General features: G+C 34.9%; 1 protein-coding gene across 3 annotated transcripts in view; it reads left to right on the top strand.

The window, feature by feature from the left end:
- The first annotated feature begins 656 nt into the window (after positions 1-656).
- LOC142337888 (uncharacterized) overlaps positions 657-18,329 on the top strand; it is a 34,627-nt gene continuing 16,954 nt past the window's right edge. The window contains exon 1 of one of the 3 annotated variants that reach the window (XM_075387504.1): positions 657-789. The gene's annotated coding sequence lies outside the window, so the exon portion shown is untranslated. Of the gene's footprint in view, positions 790-859; positions 1,083-18,329 lie in introns of those variants that run through there. The other 2 variants (XM_075387506.1, XM_075387505.1) reach the window with 2 other exon arrangements.

The following is an 18,329-nucleotide window of genomic DNA, read 5'->3' as shown; positions in this document are numbered from 1 at the left end:
ATATGGAAAATCTACCTTTTGTCTTCCATTGTTGCAGCTCATTATAGCGAATGGTTGCTAATCCTACAAAAAATCGTGGCAGAATTAATCGTTTTTATTATAAATATGTTAGTTTGAGATGCGTTCAGTAATTAGTGAACTGATAGAACAATGTTGAGCTCATAATAATAAAAAGTTAAGGTTTGAAGTCAATTTTGCCATCGCGCAGAAATGTTTTTTATAAACCACAGAAATTTTATCAGGAAAAATGTTCATCGCTGTTTATGTTCGATATATGACGAGTTAATTTTAATTACCCTAGTCTAGAAATTGTCCTTTGTAAACGTTAGAAAATTATCAGTATCTTCTGTTTTATTTAGACAATAACAACGAAGGCCTTTACGTTTTTTGCTTCTGTATCAGTTAGTTAGGAGTCCTGAAAAAAAAACATTAAATGAATGAAACTATGGCGAGAAATCGAAGCTTTTTTGAGATCAGCTTTTTTGTTATGATGACTTTTTGTTAAGATGAGCTTTTTCAGTTCAGATCTTAAACTTTTTCTGCTAATTGATCAGTAGGTTATCCGAGCACCCTATTCAGACTGTAACCTAATATGCCTTGAAATTTGGAAAGGGTATTGAAAACACACGCTTTACCCCCATTCTCTTTTCCCATTCGTATTCCCTCCAAAAAAGGTGAAATCTGCGTTTGTTCACGTTAAGTATAAAACTTCCCCTGTTATATTCTTATTTTTTTTTCACCACAATGCGGCGCAGTTTTATTTTTCCATCAGAAGCAGCTAGCTTGCAGGTAAGTTGCGTTTTACACTGTCGTTCTGTTGTTTTGTGTATTTATTTTGTGTTGTTGAAATATAGTAGTATAGCATGGAAAACAAATAAGCCGTGATGTAGTTTTTTGTTAAAAATTGCGCGGCTAACAGATCTATTACCTTTTCCTAGTTTCCGTTTTGCGGACTTGAAATTACTCTTGAAAATCGAAGCTAATTTTTACAGCAGTTCTTCTAAGGGTAGTTGGGGTTTACATTGAGGTCAAATTGAACTTCACAATATCAGGTTTGAACCATTTTGACGCTGTATGTCATGGTGAGTTTTCTGCTTCCAGTTACTTTTGCTGCGGATAAAAAGAGGGTTCACATTTTTGTCATCTTTACCCGGGCTGATCATGGTGGAAGATCAAAAAAACTAAGCGATATGATGCCGTAGGGTTTCTTATAGTCTTAAGTGAGTATTTCGAAAATTCGTTCGTTCTGAATATTGATTTTTTTGAACAAACCTGGCAATCGGGCAATGACATTTAGCTTACGTTTTTTTGAAGATTCGTTGATTGAGTGCAAGTCTTGTTAGGTTTCTAAACTTATGTCCACCGACCTACTGCCCTATGTTTTATCAGCGATGAAGGTTAATTGATCTCATATATTCAACATAAAACAAGACTTTGTCTGATTACAAACCACTGAATATTTCAATCTGAGAAAAGAACCGGTCTAATAGTAGTAAAAAGTTTCGTGCCGTTCAACGTCATGCTACACGTCGAAACATTAGCTAGGCATACTTGTTTTTCATCAGTTATCCGAAAATTTTGTCAGTTTTTATTCTGTTTGTTTTTTTTCTGGAGAAGTCATTTTTTTCAGAAAAATGCGTTTTGATTGTACGAAGATTTATTTCAGTTCATACTCTTTTAGCCAGCCGAAAATCTTTAACTTCTGATAATGCATTTTTTGCGAACACGTATGAATAGTACTTTTGGGTTGAAAAACTATGTCACAGCCGAACCTAATTACTGAAAACAAATGGTTTGGTTCTCCATGAATTGCTTTAACAAAAATTGACAAAAAGATACTTTTCAATTCCAGAGAATTTACCCGAACTACAATTAATTTTTTTCAGCGTTGAATCATAATAACTTTTATTCTATTTTTTGTTTTGCCCAATATTCTGATCATGTCAACATTTACAATGTGCGTGGAAAAATTCAGGTTAAGATTAGATTCTCTGAACTTGGATTGCGCTGCATGAAAAATTCTAACCGTAATTGGGCTTCAAACAACAAGTTTTCATACTGAAAGAATCAGCACAGAAGAAAAATCAGAATGCAAAAATTGCTATTCAACCAGGAAAAGTAGCAGAGATGAATTTGAAAAAATATTTGACAGTAATAATTTTAACTCTGGTGTGGTAGGTATTTTATTCGCTTGATCTTAATTACCACACTAGAGCTAAACCTATTCTATTGTAGCGACCTTAATTACGTGCTAGAATAAGTCTCAGTATATGCTCACAATGTTCTTTGCTAATTTCCAAATCTATGTGTTATTTGCTAGAAAATAAAATTGATTAGATACAAAGATTAATTAGTGAATAGACAGAAAGGATAGAGCACAATTAGGGGGTAAATCTTACTTGAAAATATGGCGGGATATCTGATCTTAATCAATAAATTGAATCCATCTTACTGCTGGATGTGAACATTACTCTAACTCTATTTTTGCTATAAATTTGGCAGACTTACAATCGCTGCTGATATTTCCCTCTTGGTTGAGGAGTAGATATTTCGCTCTTAGAGCAGAGAGAGGAAGAGAGAGAGAGAGAAAATTTTTTGGTGAAATTCAAGCGGCTTAAGTTGCGCTGGTTGAGTTGGTGAACTGATTTCCTTCAGCAGCAAGCTCTAGGCTCGTGCGTGTTTATACATGATTCAACACGACTAAAAAATCACAAGACTTATGACTAGCTCCGAATCAATTCCTAGGTCATTCGTGGAGCCGACTATTACTCGTCTTTAGTCATATATTCGTTTCAGGCTTGCTGCTGAAGAACGGCCTGGATAGCTTCAGTATCCTTCACTTAGTACGCATATTAATTGCGGCAGTGAATCAGCCGGTATAGCTTGTGGAATAGTGTATTAAATAATACACAGCAGTATTTGGTTATGAATAATGTATTCATTCACTCAACGCAATTTAAGCAGCATAGCTCTCTCTTAATATTCCGTCAGTTTAGACTAAGTCCAAAGTGTTCACAAAGTCGACGGTTAAATAATTATACTCTCTGTAGTATCGGCAATTGCGACGGCAATTATCCAATTAGCAATACTACAGCTCACCCCGGTTTAAAGAAGAGAAAAATTGTGCTCTATCGTACACAGTTTACATTAAGAGTATTAAGGAACAATAATAGTTTTTACAAGAAGTTGCAAAGTAGAAAGCAACATATTAAAATAAAAACACGTTAAAAGTTTACAACTTTGAGATACTGATGAGGGTTACTAGGTATAAAATTTTAAACAAATTTGCAGTTTACATATTAGTTTACAAATAGAGACTGGATAGCAAATACACCAGTTATGAGACTAATAAGATTTAAGAACCGGTTGGTGATTAAGAGTAGAAATACTAGAATATATGCTCGTTGGAGAAGTTTACAAAAGTTAAGACTATTAAGATCAATGGACAGCAATGATACTGTGCGACAAAATTAGTAGCCTTTAAATGGAAAATTTCATGAGACACATAAACAAAGTAATAGTGAAAGAGTTGGTTGGTTACAAGTACAGCAAAGACGAAAATGAGTCTTCAAATATTAATGTGAAAGGAAGTTTACAAAATCAGAAATCAATGTTAATTGTTCTTTATAAATTTTAGCGCTTTCAATTCTTTTGCAAGGCTTTGATTGGCTTCAATGAGCTCATTTGACTTCTTGATTAGAGTCTTCAGCTGGGTATCTCTAATTTCCAAGGTTTTCGAGCAAACAACCAACTTTTTTCTCATTAATTCTTTCTCGTTGTTGGTTGTTTTTGCGGAAATTTGGAGAGTGCTCAGTTGGCTCTGAAGGTCTGCCAGTGCATTCTCCGACTCCCACAGTTGTCTCCGGAATGTGGAGTTCTCAACCACTAAATCTGTAGTGGAAATTGTTTCGGCCATATTTGCGGTGTTTTCTGGGAAGGCTGTAAGGTTTGAAAAAGGGACGTGAATCCTACAGCCTAGCGTCTTGTGAGCTACTTCATAAGACCTTTCGTTGGCATTTCTGGAGCGAAGTCTCCACAGGTTCATTGCTGGTACCAACGAAAAGTCAGGGATCACCGGTAGGGTGTCGGTGGGAACAGTGATCGTCTGGCCGGTAACTTTATTTTTAATCACTGTTTCCTCTGACAGACACCATTGGTTACAGTCCATTGTGAGGGAATAATCCAACGACTTAACGAATTTCGGATTATTGTCTAACGGATGCATCTCTCTCATCCGTTGGTGCTCCAGCCTCTCTTCCTTCAAAGGAAAATCTCTTCCCTTGGGCAGTCCGTCGTCTATGGAACTGTGAATAGGCTGAAGAGGTGCTTGATGAGAGTTGCTTTTATGTCCAACTGTGGTTTGTTGATGTTGATGGGGCTCATGCTGTTGTCGGTATTGTTGTTGATGTTGGTGTTGATGTTGTTGTTTATGTTGTTGTTGTTGTTTGTTGAAATGACCACGTTGACGCGGATGGATTGATCTAGGCTTCTTTGCTAGAGGTGGAAGATCACTCATCCAGTTTGTGATGGGGTCATACTGCTCCACTGGCAGTGTGGGGGTTGTGATTTGGTAGGATCTTTTCGACATCTTGTCAAACATAAATAAAAATACATTTACAAAGAAAGGTTAAAACGAAATTTAGCTGTGCTGAAAAGAAAACAATCGTACTTTCTAACGTACCAACAAAATCATACTCTTAGAGTACAGGAATACAATCACACATTACGTGCAGAATCAATTTTTGCGAAGCTCCCACCGGGGTGGAAAGAAGGAAAAGAAAAAATTGAAGGAATTGAAATGTGGAAAACAATCTCCGTTTTGAAAATCGGATTATCCTATTAACCAAAAAATTATTTGTTTAAAGCTTTGAATCAGATTGTGTCAGATTTAACTGACTAAATCGGGTTTCGGACCTCGTGGCTTCCCTCCGTGCGACGACCCGCGCAGCGGGGTTTTTCTTTGTGTTGCAGTATATACCTGCTAGTGATGAAGGGTCGTTAGATGAGGAGGAGGAGGAGGACTTCTATGAGGAGGCCAACAGAGAGGGTGATGACGAAGGAGAGAAGAATAAGAATTGGGAAATGAATGGGGTGCATTGTTTAGGAATTTTCCGACCAAACGTCGTGGGGGTTGATCTTCTTCAAACAAATGGGGCAAATTTGTATCTCTTGGGCACAGGGATTACACACAAAATGTCCAAGGTTCTGGTGACATTTTATGTGCGGGTGAGTGGAGGAGGTGACACATTTCTTTATTTGGTTGCAGCAAAAACATCGATAATAAAAACTAAGGGATATCGTATAAATGTGGCGGAGGCAAAGGGGGCAGTTTGGTTGGGAGGAGTGTTTTAGTAAGTTAGTTCTGCAATCAGTGCAAACTAGGTGAGGGGGTTGGTCTCCGTCGGAAGGGTGCAATTTTTTCCAGCATGAAGTAATTCTTAAACAAATGGGACATTCATCACGATATTCGACAATGGGGGTCGTGATGAGTTCTGGAGGGGAAAAACTATTCGAAAGGATAAACAATTTCCCATTTTAAAAATCTCGAGATGGATAAATAGTTTCGTTATTGAAGTTGTTTGGGGGATTTAATTGATCTAATTTCAATAAGAGCGATTTTTCGATTTTCAAAAAGAAATTCCAATGGGGTGAAAGAGGGGTTAGGATTTTCGTTAAACTTTGTTGGGTATCAATATTAACATAATAAATTATTAAGGAAGGGGAGGTATAGTTGTCAGTCTCTATAAAGGAACGTTTAATGTCAGTTATTCTGACTAAATGCTGGTTTAGGTGAAAGATCATAATTATATTAATTTATTGGTTTCTGTTGAGATATTCCTAGCACATTTGGATTCGTTTTCGAGTAGGTAAAGGAAATAGTTCCAGTAAAATGAAGTGGGGTAGACTGAGAGGGTTGATTTTTTCTGGGTTGTGACGTTCTTCAGGTTTACTAAAATAAATGCTTGAAGGGAAGGTTCAGTTTCGAAGGTTTTCACGAAACTACAAATTTCAACTAATTCTTGGTTTAAAAGGAAAAACATGATTTAAAATAAGCAAAGAGGGTACTTAATTGTTAATTCAGCGTTTGAATAAAAAGATAAGAATAGGGCTATTTCGAGTATCTGGGGGTGACTAATTTTTAAATTTATATAGTGATTTAAAATACTGTGGGGTTGTCGAATGTAAATTATGAAGGAGTTATGGGTGGTGGATAATCCAAGGATAATATATTTTATGTTATTTAATTTAAGGGTAAGGGATCTATTCTGTATGTTATTCATTACCAGTTGGAGATATCAATGGGGATTTGATCTAAATTTTGCTCTGAAAGCATCAAAAAAAAGTTCCAATAGGGGGAAAAAGCTGGTATTGTTATCGAACCTTCGTCCCAAGAGTCTACAAAATCAAACAAAACTTCTAGAGTGGGGGTTACTTGATAGGGAAAATGGATAGTAAAAGATCGATTAATCTGATAAGGTCTTACTAAACTGCCTTGATAGTAAAAGTACATTCCAAAACGATAATTTCGTGCTGATAGATTCCGAAGTGTTTGCAATGTACTTGTGAATACGTTTGAATCTCTGAAACGTTTAAGAAATAAGGCAAAATTTGTTAAAACGTATTAAATAGACAATAAATTAATCAGTTCCCGAAGGGACTACTGAGGATCGGGGTGCCTCATTTTATAGAACAAAGTGGATGTTGCTTCCTAAATCGAGTAGACCATATTCACAATCAAGTAAAAATTCCTTAAGAGTATAAAATTTTTCGTGGTCTGAATAAATTAATATGTCTACTAAGTCAGAAAATTTTGGTGCGCTAACTTTTAAATGCACTAAATTTTCATAAGCAGGTGTAAAAGAGTAATATATATGTCCATAAAATTCGTGAAACTTAATAAATAAACCTTTATGGTACTCGGATACAAAAAGATCATTAAAGTTTTGCATCTCAAATCATAATGCTGAAACAGTTAAGTTAGACTAATAAGAGTTGATTAAGTGTGATAAATTAAGTATAAAAAGACAAATTGGATGACTGAATTATGGGGGAGCAATTGCATTTACTTCTTGCTCAGTAGGAACTTTAGGCTAAAGATGTGGTATTTCTGGCATAAGAGGTGATGCCACTTCAGGGGCAATCAGTGGTGACAATTCAATTTGACTGTTGTCGTGATAGATGTTATTATCTGGTGTATGCTTGAGGTATCGACTTCTGTTTGGTTCATTGTTTGTATTGTTATCAGAGTTTTCATCATCTTTAGGAGTTTGATAAATTGATGTGACAATGGAAAGTAGAAACAAATTGTACGAGGCTCCTAGTAGTGTTTTCCAAAAACCAATAGTGTTTTTCGACAGTTTTTGTATCTCGAAAGCTCTTAAAATAAAAATTACGACATCGATCAAGAACTTGATCAACATGAAACATGCAAATAAAATTCCGGCTCTTTCTATGTAATAGCCAATTTCTCCAAAAGTACTCTTAAAGTGATCAAGGAAAAATGATGGTGACAACATTGAATCTAAGTATAGTCGATTATTGAGACCTGCGGCGCGATAGATATCGCGTTGACTACTGTCTACGTGTGCATTTTGAAGCACTGTTCGAGAAATCTTTTTCAAAACTGAATTAGAAGCTGATTTATGCAAAATTGTTCTCCAAAAATCTTTCAACTGGTTTACAGTGTAGATACCTGCACGACGAGAATCATAATCAGGGATTTTTTGAATATAACCAATTTGTTGTGGAGCAAAAACAGCGGGCGGTTTAAAAGGAACTGGCGCCGGCATCAACTGATACCAAGAATTATTATTATCTAAATCAAGTTGAAACAAATTTTTGAAAGTATCTGTACAGTCTATTTCATTTGCAAATGGAAATGTTTGGCGCGTAATAGGATTAACAAACATAGTTTTTCCGTCATAAAAGATCGGAATACGGTCGTAACAGCGATCAAGTACTTTAAGCGGTGAAATTTTTTTTGGACACGGATATAGAAAACCTATAACACCTTCAATTTCTAAAAACATTGAACGATTTCCGGTTAACATGTATCCGGCCAATCTATTGTTTTCGTAAGACAATGCATTGATCATTTGGATTTGAGTGCGTCTGAGCTCGCACATATTTTGTAAAATAAGGAAGTCAGACTGTTCCAAATCACGATAGACCTTATACATCATGAAATTAATTTTCATACGCATATGAGCATCATAATCGATAGTGTCTTTTCCAACGTTTTCAAGAATTTTTTTATGATTTCCAAAATGTTGGCTACCAACTAGCTCGTTTTTAGGTGTCTCGTAAAAACCGTTCACCCTTATTTTGTTGTCGGTGCCGACTTGCATTTTGTAATAATTAACACTATTTTTCGAAATTACGGTTTTTCCCGTATTCATATCAAATCCGCCTGTGAAGGAAACAAATAAATCATCAAAGTTTGTAATAAACAAAGGAGTAGGCTTTCCACAAATATAAGTTCTTTCATTATTTATCCTCAGTTTTATGTCTCGCGTGTGGTCTATTTTCATGTTGTTTTGCAAACGATAAACATCATTTTGCATGTCGTGCGTACTTATGTTGTAGTATTGTGGTGGATCTGGTTCGTTTGTGAACTTTATCATTTTTGCGACTTGAGTGAAAAGTTTTGTAACAATGCAATTTTCTGGCACATCCCATGAGTAAGCGAAGGGGTCTAGTGATGTTGTTTCACAACCTCCTTCCTTTAGTTCGCATGGAAGTTTTAATCCTAATGGGGTAAAAACTGATTTTGTTTCCTGATCAACTTCGAGTTCAACTCTTTGCATTTGTGTTTCAAAGGAATAAAGTTTTACTTCTCCTGACGCAGAGCAATCTGTGTTATCTTCTAAGTGGTCGTCCTCATTTAGACCACCGTGTGTGTATTGGTGTTTTAAAACTTCATTTGAAATGTCTAACTTATAAGTTCTATCGTACTCTGTTATTGCAATTTTTCCTGTTTTGTTTGCACGTCTGCATTCTTCTGGCGTTACTATGACGTCAGTTGTAAGAGAAATTTGGTCATATGCTAAAGAAGAGTGCGATAAAAATCCACAGTGCCATCTTAAAGCTTGCGATTTTACTCGACACATCACTGCCTCTACTTTTGTTCTGTATGATCTTTGATACAGTGTCACCGTTGCAGGTGCAACTTTAATATTTTCCGGTTTAATGTTGCATTGAGCTACTTGATTTAAAGCATACATTTTGCTTTCTTTCATTTTTGAACAGTCATAATGAACAACTTTTAACGTAGGGGAGATGTCACCCAACTCATTTCTAACTGAGGGTCTACAAAAAGATACAACAGTAAAGACAAACAAAACAGTTAAATATTTATAAAGGAAGTTATTGTTTTTCATAATAACTTTAATTTATTAATGATTGACTGAGTTTTTGGTTTTTTTAGTGTCAGAAAGCTAAGAATAAGGCTGGAAGAAGTAAGAGAAAAGGTCTCGGAAGTTAATTTTCCGATGATTTGAACCTTTAAAGTGAATATATAAGGTAAGATTTAAGTAAATCCCGCTTGATAGCGAGTAGTAAGTTTTTTCAATCGTCCCGAAATTCGACGATCGATTCGAGATGAACGTTGATCATCCGAGGGAGTTGGGTTTGCTTCGGGTGATTGTACACGGGTTTGGGTTCTAACAGGGCTGACTCTAATGTCAGGTGGATCTGCAAAACGAATACGTGTTTCGGGATATGGGGTAGAACTTCTATTTCTACTACGACTACGGTTATCAGGTGTTTGTGTGTTATCTACAAACGTAGTTGAAAAACCTTCTTGAAATCCTGAATCAGGTTTTGTTATTGTGGTATTGTTATCTTCAAATGTTTTTTCATGATTATTTTCATTTTGTATGTTATCCGAATTACTTGTAAAATTGTCTACTGGGAAAAATTCAGTTTCAGTGTAGGGTTGTTGAAAGGAAAATTTATCCACTGGCTTATTAAGTTTTTCAACATGTTTATTCATTAAATTTTTGTAGAATGGTTGGAAGTTTTCATTCCTTAAACCATAGTCAACAACTAATTCTGAAATTACGTTTTCGATTGGGAAGTACTCAATTAGATGGTTTCTATGGGCAACTTTTTTGACAGTTTTGTTTGAAACAAGTTCTATTTCGTAATTTACATTTGTCAATTTTTTTGTTACTTCATACGGTCCTGATCTTAGTTCATGTAACTTTTTGGATTTTCCGTCCTCGAATGAGTGGTTTTCCATTAACACTAGTTGTCCTACGTCTAAAAGCTTACCTAGTTTATGTTTGTTTCTGTTTTGATGTGCTTTGAAGTTAACTTCTAGGCTTCTGTTGTATGCAGTTTTGTAAATTTGTTTGAATTGATTTTCACGAGCAAGCAATGAACTACTTAGTTTTGGTTTTAGTAGTTTATCTATTTGATCGTTGTTGCTACTTTGTTCTGAATGCTTGTGGAGTGGTAAATCTTTGCAAAATTCTGAATTACAAGTTAAATCGGAAGACCTTAATAATCCTAATTTCAGAGAAAGGGGAATTTGGGGCTTTTGGCCAAAAACGATTTCGTAGGGTGTTAATCCTGTACTAGTGTTTGCTGTTGTGTTATGAGCAAACGCGAACTTTGGTGCTAAGTCACTCCAATTACGATTAGCTTGTTCAAAAAAGATTCGGAAATGTGTGCCAAGATGTTTGTTTTGGATCTCAACTTTTCCGTTGGTCCATGGAGAGTATGCTGTTCTAGGAGCATGCGTAATTCCAAGTTCATGAGTCCAACTTGTGAACTCCTCGTTCATAAAGGCTGATCCTTTATCATACACAAGTTTTTGTGGTATACCAAAAGTAAGAAAAAATTTCTCAAGTGCTGATATTGTTTCACTTGCTGATGTTGATGGAACTGGGTAAACTTGGATGTAACGAGAAAAGGAATCAATTACTACTAAGCAATGTTTATTTCCGTTCGATGGTGGATTTATTGGACCTTTGTGATCTATATGTACCGTGTGGAAGGGGAAAGGTACAGTTTCTGTCCATTTTTCAAGTGGTGCTTCGTTTAAGTCTTTGCGTTTTTGTTTATTTTTTTGACAGTCTAAACAATTCGCTATTAAGTGAGAAACCCATTTATATAAACCTGGTCAATAGAAAAAGCGTTTTATGCTTGACAATGTTTTATCTTTTCCAGAGTGTCCAGAAAGCGAATCTTGGTGAGCTAATTCAAAAATTTTTAAGAAGAGGGATAATGGTGCGCATATTTTGATGTTTTGAATATTTGGATCTTCAGTTGGTTGTTTAATACATAAAATGTTTCCAATTAGGCAAAGATTTTCGAAATTATTCAAGTACGTTTTCATGGCTTTTGATTGTCGGAATTTTACATTTTTTTCATCTATGTTTCCTGATTCAAAAAGTTGTCTTACAGTCTGTATAACTGGGTCTTTGAATTGTTCCTGGCTTATTGCTGTTATGTTCAAGTCAATATCTTTAGCAAAACTAGATAATTTCTCAATGAGCTCTTTTCCATCTGAAATTTCGTTATTTTCACAAATTGGTTTTGCTAGTCGAACACTTGCTATTCTATCAAAGTTTGCTTTGCTTGCTTCAATCTCTTGCTCAAGACTCTATTTCTAAATCTGACAATTCAACAGCATTTAGCAAAGGGTTGTCTTCTGTTGTAGAAATTTTTTCAAATTGCTCTTTTTCTTTTTCTAAATTATCATCAAATTCTAAAGACAAGTCAGAGTAGTAGTTTTCACTGTCGTCTTGTTCGCTTAGGATTGGCTCTTTTAGTGGGAATTTTCCACTATAGTGATTTATTGCATTTCCTTTCAAGAAGGATTCTGATACGTCCGAAGTTGAACAAATTCGATCACTGGGTTTATAGTTTGTTTGAAAAAATTGTTCATTTTCAAAATTCAATTTTTGAACACCTTGAAAAGTTTGCTTTAGAATGGGGTAGCAATCGTTTTTCTGTCCTTTTTCATTGTCATGCAACACGAAGTATTTTTCTTCGTTGCCTGACTCGTCATAAAATTTAATGTCTTTCGGGATTTTTTTGTGCTTCAGTTGATACTTGTCTAACTCTTTTATCGAGACGTTTCTACTAAGAATGTCTGGAAAGGCTAAGTTTTTCCCTTCTGTCCAGATTATTTTCAAGTTTTGGAATTGTGAAATGACAAGTTGATAGCGGAAAAATCGATGAGATAATTTTCCTCTGCGTCCCCAAAGATACAGTAGGGGCTTGTGGTCTGTGTAAATATACACTGGATGTGGGGAACCTATTATGTAATGCTCATATGTCTGTAGAGCAGAAATTACACCGCAAAGTTCTCTGGCTGTTGTACTCATTTTTTGCTCATCTTTTGTGTAAATTCGAGAATTAAACGAAACTATCCGTTTTCCGGTAGGAAATTCTTGGACTAAAATTGAACCAACACCAATTGATGATGCATCTACATGAACATGGAAGGGGTATCTGGTGTCAGGAATTGCTAAGACTGTATCTTCACTTATACGATCCTTAATTTCTCTGAACACCTTTTCGTGTTCATCTGTCCATTGAAATGTGGTTTCAGTTTTTATGAGATCGTAAAATGGCTTACTGTCTACATGCAGATTTTTTATGTACATGCTGTAAAATCCTAAACAACCTAGGACTCGCATTACATCTCGCTTATTCTCAGGTGTCTTTAAGGCTTTCAGATCTTCAACCCTTTTTTTTACTGGTTGAATTCCGTCTTTTCCTACTACATGTCCTAAGAATTGTACTTTGCGCAAAAAGAATTTCGTTTTCTCAGGCTGAGCTTTCAGTCCTGCTTTGCGTAGCAAGAGGTGGTACTTTTTTATTATTGAGTACATCTCTTCAGCTGTCTGAGCTTGCATGATTGTGTCATCAATATAAGTTACGGCTTGTCTAGATTTTATTAAAGGTGCAAAGTGGATTGTCATTATCCTACTGAAAAAGTTTGGTAGTCCGCAAAGTCCGTAAAAACCACGTTGAAACGTGTATTGTTTTGAACCTATTACGAAACTCGTCAATTGTTGTGTTTCCTCCGTTAGAGGGACTTGATTATATGCAGAACATAAACCACTTGTAGTGAAGTAGTTTCCGTTTAGTCTAGTCAATAAAGAACCTATTGGCTCTAGAGGCCATGAATACTTACTTAGGTCTGTTATTGAGTTTAGATACCTAGCGTCTATTACTAGTTTCACTATGTTTCCCTTTGGAAGGATGATAACGGGATTAATAAATGACGATCCCATTTCGGTGTCGTCTCCCATTTCTCGAATTATTCCTGCTTTACAGAGCTGATCTAGCAAAATTTCAAATTTTTCCTGATGGTGCAATGGCACTCGTGATGGTCTTTGCTTAGTCAAGGTTGAATTTGGTAGAAGTTTTACGTGAAATTTTTGCTTTATTTTGCCAATGTCGTACTTGTGCTGAGAGTAGACGTCCTTGTCTCTGGCAAGAAGTTTCATGAGATCTAGTAATTGTGCATCATTAATGTCAGATTGACTGAAATCAAATTTTTTGAGAAACTCACGGTCTGATTTACTAAACATTTCCAGTTTTTCTGGTGGTATTTGTTGTGGTCGAATTTCACCTTCTATTGTTGCTTTTGGTTTTAAGTCTTTTAGATTTTGACTAAAATCTGTTTCTAATTCATTGTGGTCTGCAAATTCTTTTTCTTGAACCTTTTTCTGAGCTTTTTTCAACTTTTGTCTAATATCTGTTTTGTCTAATTTCGGATTTTCTAAATTCTGAATTGGGTTTTCAACTTTTTCAGTCACATGAAAAATGTGATTGAAATCTGTTTCAGTTTCTGTTAAGACATCTAAGAACGCGACGTTATCAATCAGTGTGTACTTTTGTGTTTTTTTACAAATTTCTTCCAAAGTGTATCCTACTGAACCTTTATCTATTGTTACTTTACGATCACCAGGGTTATTTAGCATTATTGGCAACTCTTTTTCTTTTCTTACACAATAGACGTTGTATGTGTAAATACCTTTGTCCTGGAGTCGATTGTCAATTATAAATGATGTTCCTTGTTTGAAAAATTGGTTTGATGGTGTAATTGTTAGTACTCTGCTAGATTTCGGTGCTAGTTCGAAAGGTCTGTTAAGTACAACTTTTTCAAATTTACTTACAAAAGGATAACTTTTTGTTTGATATTTTGAGAGCGTGATTGAGACGTTTGGATAAATTTTTAAGTTCATCTTTGGAGTTGTGAACTCGATTGATTTTGTTGCAAAATTCAAAAAGTCCATTCCTAGGATGTTTAATTCGCAACCGTTTTTCTCTGAAACCCATGTTTTGAGATCTGTGTAATATTTGCCTTCAATGTCAAATGAAATGGGGACATAAATGTAGCCTAACAATTTTAATCGTTCACCGTTGACTGCAATTGTTTTCTGTTTTGACTCAATTAGTTTAACATCAATCAGTGACTTAAGTTCTTGTAGAAAATCAAAGTTTATTAAGGAACACGTTGCTCCTGTGTCAACTAGAAACTGCGATTCGAAACCGTTATGTTTATTACTGTCTCCGACGGCGTGAATGTACAAGTTAATAAAAATGTTTGTCTTTTTTTTTTCTACGGAGACTCGTCTAGTTTAAATTAATTTCATCTTGTTGATTGTCCACAAAGAATCCATTAACTTTATTTTCTCTGAATTGAACTCTGTTTGAGTTACGGTCTCTACTGTTATCTCTAGAATTCTGATTAGAACTGTTACTTCTTCTATAATCCTGTCTTGGACTGCTTGACTCACGATACCTTGTTCGGGAATCGTTTCGATCATATTGTCGTTCCCTGGAATAGTTCCTATAGTCGTGGGGTCTACGATCTTTGGATCTGCTGTTATAGCGACGATCTCGATTCTCAAAGCTTTGTGAGCGATTTCTGAAGTTATTGTTCTCAGATCTAGGATGAGGAGAGTATTGTCTGCGGTTATCTTGGTTGTAGTAACTGTTACGTGGTCTAGTGTCCTGTCTGTAGCTGTTCTGATTTCTATCATAACTATCTTCTTTTGGACGACGTCCTCTATAGCTTTGATAGTTATCTCTGAACTTATCTCTTTGCTGTGGTTGCTGTCTGTTTTGTTCTTTAAAGTCTCTATTTGCATAGCAATATGCTATTGTGTGACCTGACTTTCTGCAAAATTTACAAAATCGTGTGTGATTTTGTTTATTTCTAGGCTCGTTTGGGTTGTAGGCTGCGCTAATTCTGTTGTTTTTCATTAAACTTGCTAATTCCTGGAGCTGGTCTTTTAAACCATCTATCTCCATTTTGTTGTCTATGCTGCTAGATGCTGTGCCTGTGAAATCACTACTTACTGCAAAACTTAAGTCTTTAGTGCTAACTTGATTTCTAAGTTGTTCCCATGTTGCGTTAGGTGTTTCTATCAAATATTGATGCGCTTTTTGTTTAAGTGCTGGAGGAGTTAGTCCTCTTACAAAAAATTCCATACACTTAGTTTGCCTTTGAGCATCTGTGAATGGGTCTGGCCATCCTTTTTCCACTGCTTTTGTTAGTCTGTGTACGTAACTTTTGATTAACTCATCTGGTTGTCTACGAATATTTTCTACCTCAATTCGTTTTCTATACTTGTCTTTCTCGTCTGTGAATCTATTTAGGAAACCTGTCCTAACATCATCCCATGGTTCCGCTGCGGGCAAAGAATCGAACCATTGGGCTGCTGGTCCTCTTAAGACTGAGCCAAATAATGCTTTTCTACGTGCGTCATATGCATTTTGTGCATATCCTTGTCCTGGTCTAATTCCTAAAGAAAACTCTATTTTTCTCTCTATTAGACTTAGAAAATCTGCTACGTCCTCACTTGGGTCTAAGCCTGTAAATTTTTCCAGAGATATGTCTGGGTATGCTACGATGTTAGCCATTTTTGTTTTAGGGTTTTTGTTGAATTATTACTAAGTTTTTATATGAAAGAGATACTATAAACGAAAGAAGCAATAGAAACGTCTAATCAAAAGAATTTGAAGCTATGAAAAGGTCAAACAATTTTTTATAGAATTTAGAAAATTTTCAGACAATTTGCTTAAACAAATGGTCCTATCTCAAAAACACTATTTGGGGTACGAAGTGCGTCTAAAATTTGGTTAAACTTTGGGTTGTTTTCCGCATGTGTTATGTAACAAGCTAGTCCTGGAATGTTATCAAAATTAATGAAAATGTACATATATTGCTTTTTCTTATCTAATTTATAACTAGTAACTTTGCCTGTATTATGACCAAGTTTGATAATAATATTCAAGAAGTTAGCGTCAATATTCATTGAATTCAACTTTTGCTCTAAAAAAGATGTAATTTTAGACAGTATTAGTTACAAAATTAAGTTAAGTTTTAGTGAACTAGAGTTCAATATAACTATTGGGCGTGTGCAAAGCTTTCAAAGTTTTGTAAAAATCAGGATTAGAACTTGCATATGTTATAAAACAGTGTAGGCGCGGATCGTTAACAAACTTGTAATAAATAATCAGAGATTGTTTATCGTTATTTAATGTGTACTTTTTAACTTTTGCAACTTTATCGTCGTACAAAATGGTTACATTTAGGTGCTTTGTACTAATATCCATAAGCTAGGTTATAAGACAATAAAAAGAAAAAAAAGTTTTTGTTTTGTTTTTCACTTTATTTTATACAAAAATATTTGATATTAAATAATTATAGGCATTTGTTCATTCGTTGATAGCAACCATCTTCTGTTAGCCGATATTCTATCCAGAAATATTTTCCTTCGTGACTAAATTTTGGTTTTTGATTGCTTTCAGAGAAGGCTGTTGTTAGTATTGGTCTATATACTCTGACTCGATAGGAAATGATTTGATTATCGCTATCAGACTTCCTTATTAGAACACAATAAACTCTTTCTTTTTGGATTATTTCTTTAATAAAGTTGGGCAATGTGGGTGAGAACATGCAAATGTTTTCAAACTTATAGAGCTTATTATCTGGCAAGGGAACTAGTTTCAGATTTTGGCTGTTTTCACTCATTTATTGGAAGCTTGTGGTTGAGCGTACATACATTGTAAATCGATGATTGAGCCACGTTTATTAAGTTTGTTGAACAAATAATCTAAGGAGGTATTTTCAGTTTTAAATATGGTTACTTGTCCGACAGTTTTTGTTCTTTTGATACGGTAGACTATTGTCACGTATGATTGCTCAACGTCAGTGACGTATTTGAGCACTCGACAGTCTGCTGAGTTATCCTTAATACTTATTTGTTTGTCTCCTATTAAGTATTCCATAAACTTTTTGCAAAAACTGGAAATTTAAATTTGTTGAAGTGAATTTGTATGCAGAATTATACGTAACCCAACAAGTACAATCGAATATATGGCTCAGAAAAACGAAGGAGAAACTTAAATCTCACAAAATACCAGTAAAGGGAACGTTTACTTAGAAAGGTTGCACGAAAAGATCGTGTTATTTCCGTTAAGTTTGCCGTTTTGGCGGTTAATTTTGGACAAAACGCTATATTTCTATTAGTATATTAACTTAAAACTGGCGTTAATAGTCTTCAAAAGCTATTTCTTGTCTCTGTGTTCGAATATTTACTCATACTTCAGGATTATCGGCAAATTTCATGAAATTATTTGGAATTTTGAGACCAATTTTGGGATTTGTTCCGCTAATTTGTATTCAAAATGAGATATTTTTCTCTTTTTGTGTTTCAATTTGGGTAATTTTTTACAAGTTCCGGGCAATTTTTGGATTACCTGGGTGAATTTTGGGTCAATTTTGGGCAAAAAGTGATAAATTTGTGTCAATTTTGATGAATTACCGGATCAATATAGGCGAAATTTTGAAAAATTTTGGCAAATTTTGACAATCTTTTACCAAAAACGGGTGTTTTCTTAATGAAACAGGGCAAAATTGGGAAAATTTTGGCTGAATTTGACAATTTTTTGACAAATTTGGGCTAATATGTCAATAATTTGGGTCAAATCTAATAGTTTCCGGTTGTAATTATTTCAATTTTGTGTTTAAAAGCAAAAATTGTGTTTAAAACTTACGAAATATAGTCAATTTCTAGTTAATTTTTGGATTAAAACCGATAAATTTGCATGAATTTTGGGTAAAAATTCAAATGTTTTGGTCAAAAATGGGTAAATTTAGGAAATTTTGGGCTCTTTGGGCCTAATTTTGGGCAATTTTTAGATAAAAATTGAAAGACTTTCGCCTAAATTTGGGAATTTTAGGACTTTGTGGGCTTAAATTTACAATTTTGGAGAATAATCTGGGCTTTTTTAGGTGAATTTTAGTTAAATTTGGCACCAAAATTCAATTATTTACTCAAAACTGTGTCGAA

This window comes from Convolutriloba macropyga, chromosome 4, assembly GCF_964194025.1.
Source record: "Convolutriloba macropyga chromosome 4, txConMacr16.3, whole genome shotgun sequence".
NCBI lineage: Eukaryota > Metazoa > Xenacoelomorpha > Acoela > Convolutidae > Convolutriloba > Convolutriloba macropyga.
Note: the sequence above shows the minus strand (reverse complement) of the source record. Positions and strands in the feature narration are given on the sequence as shown.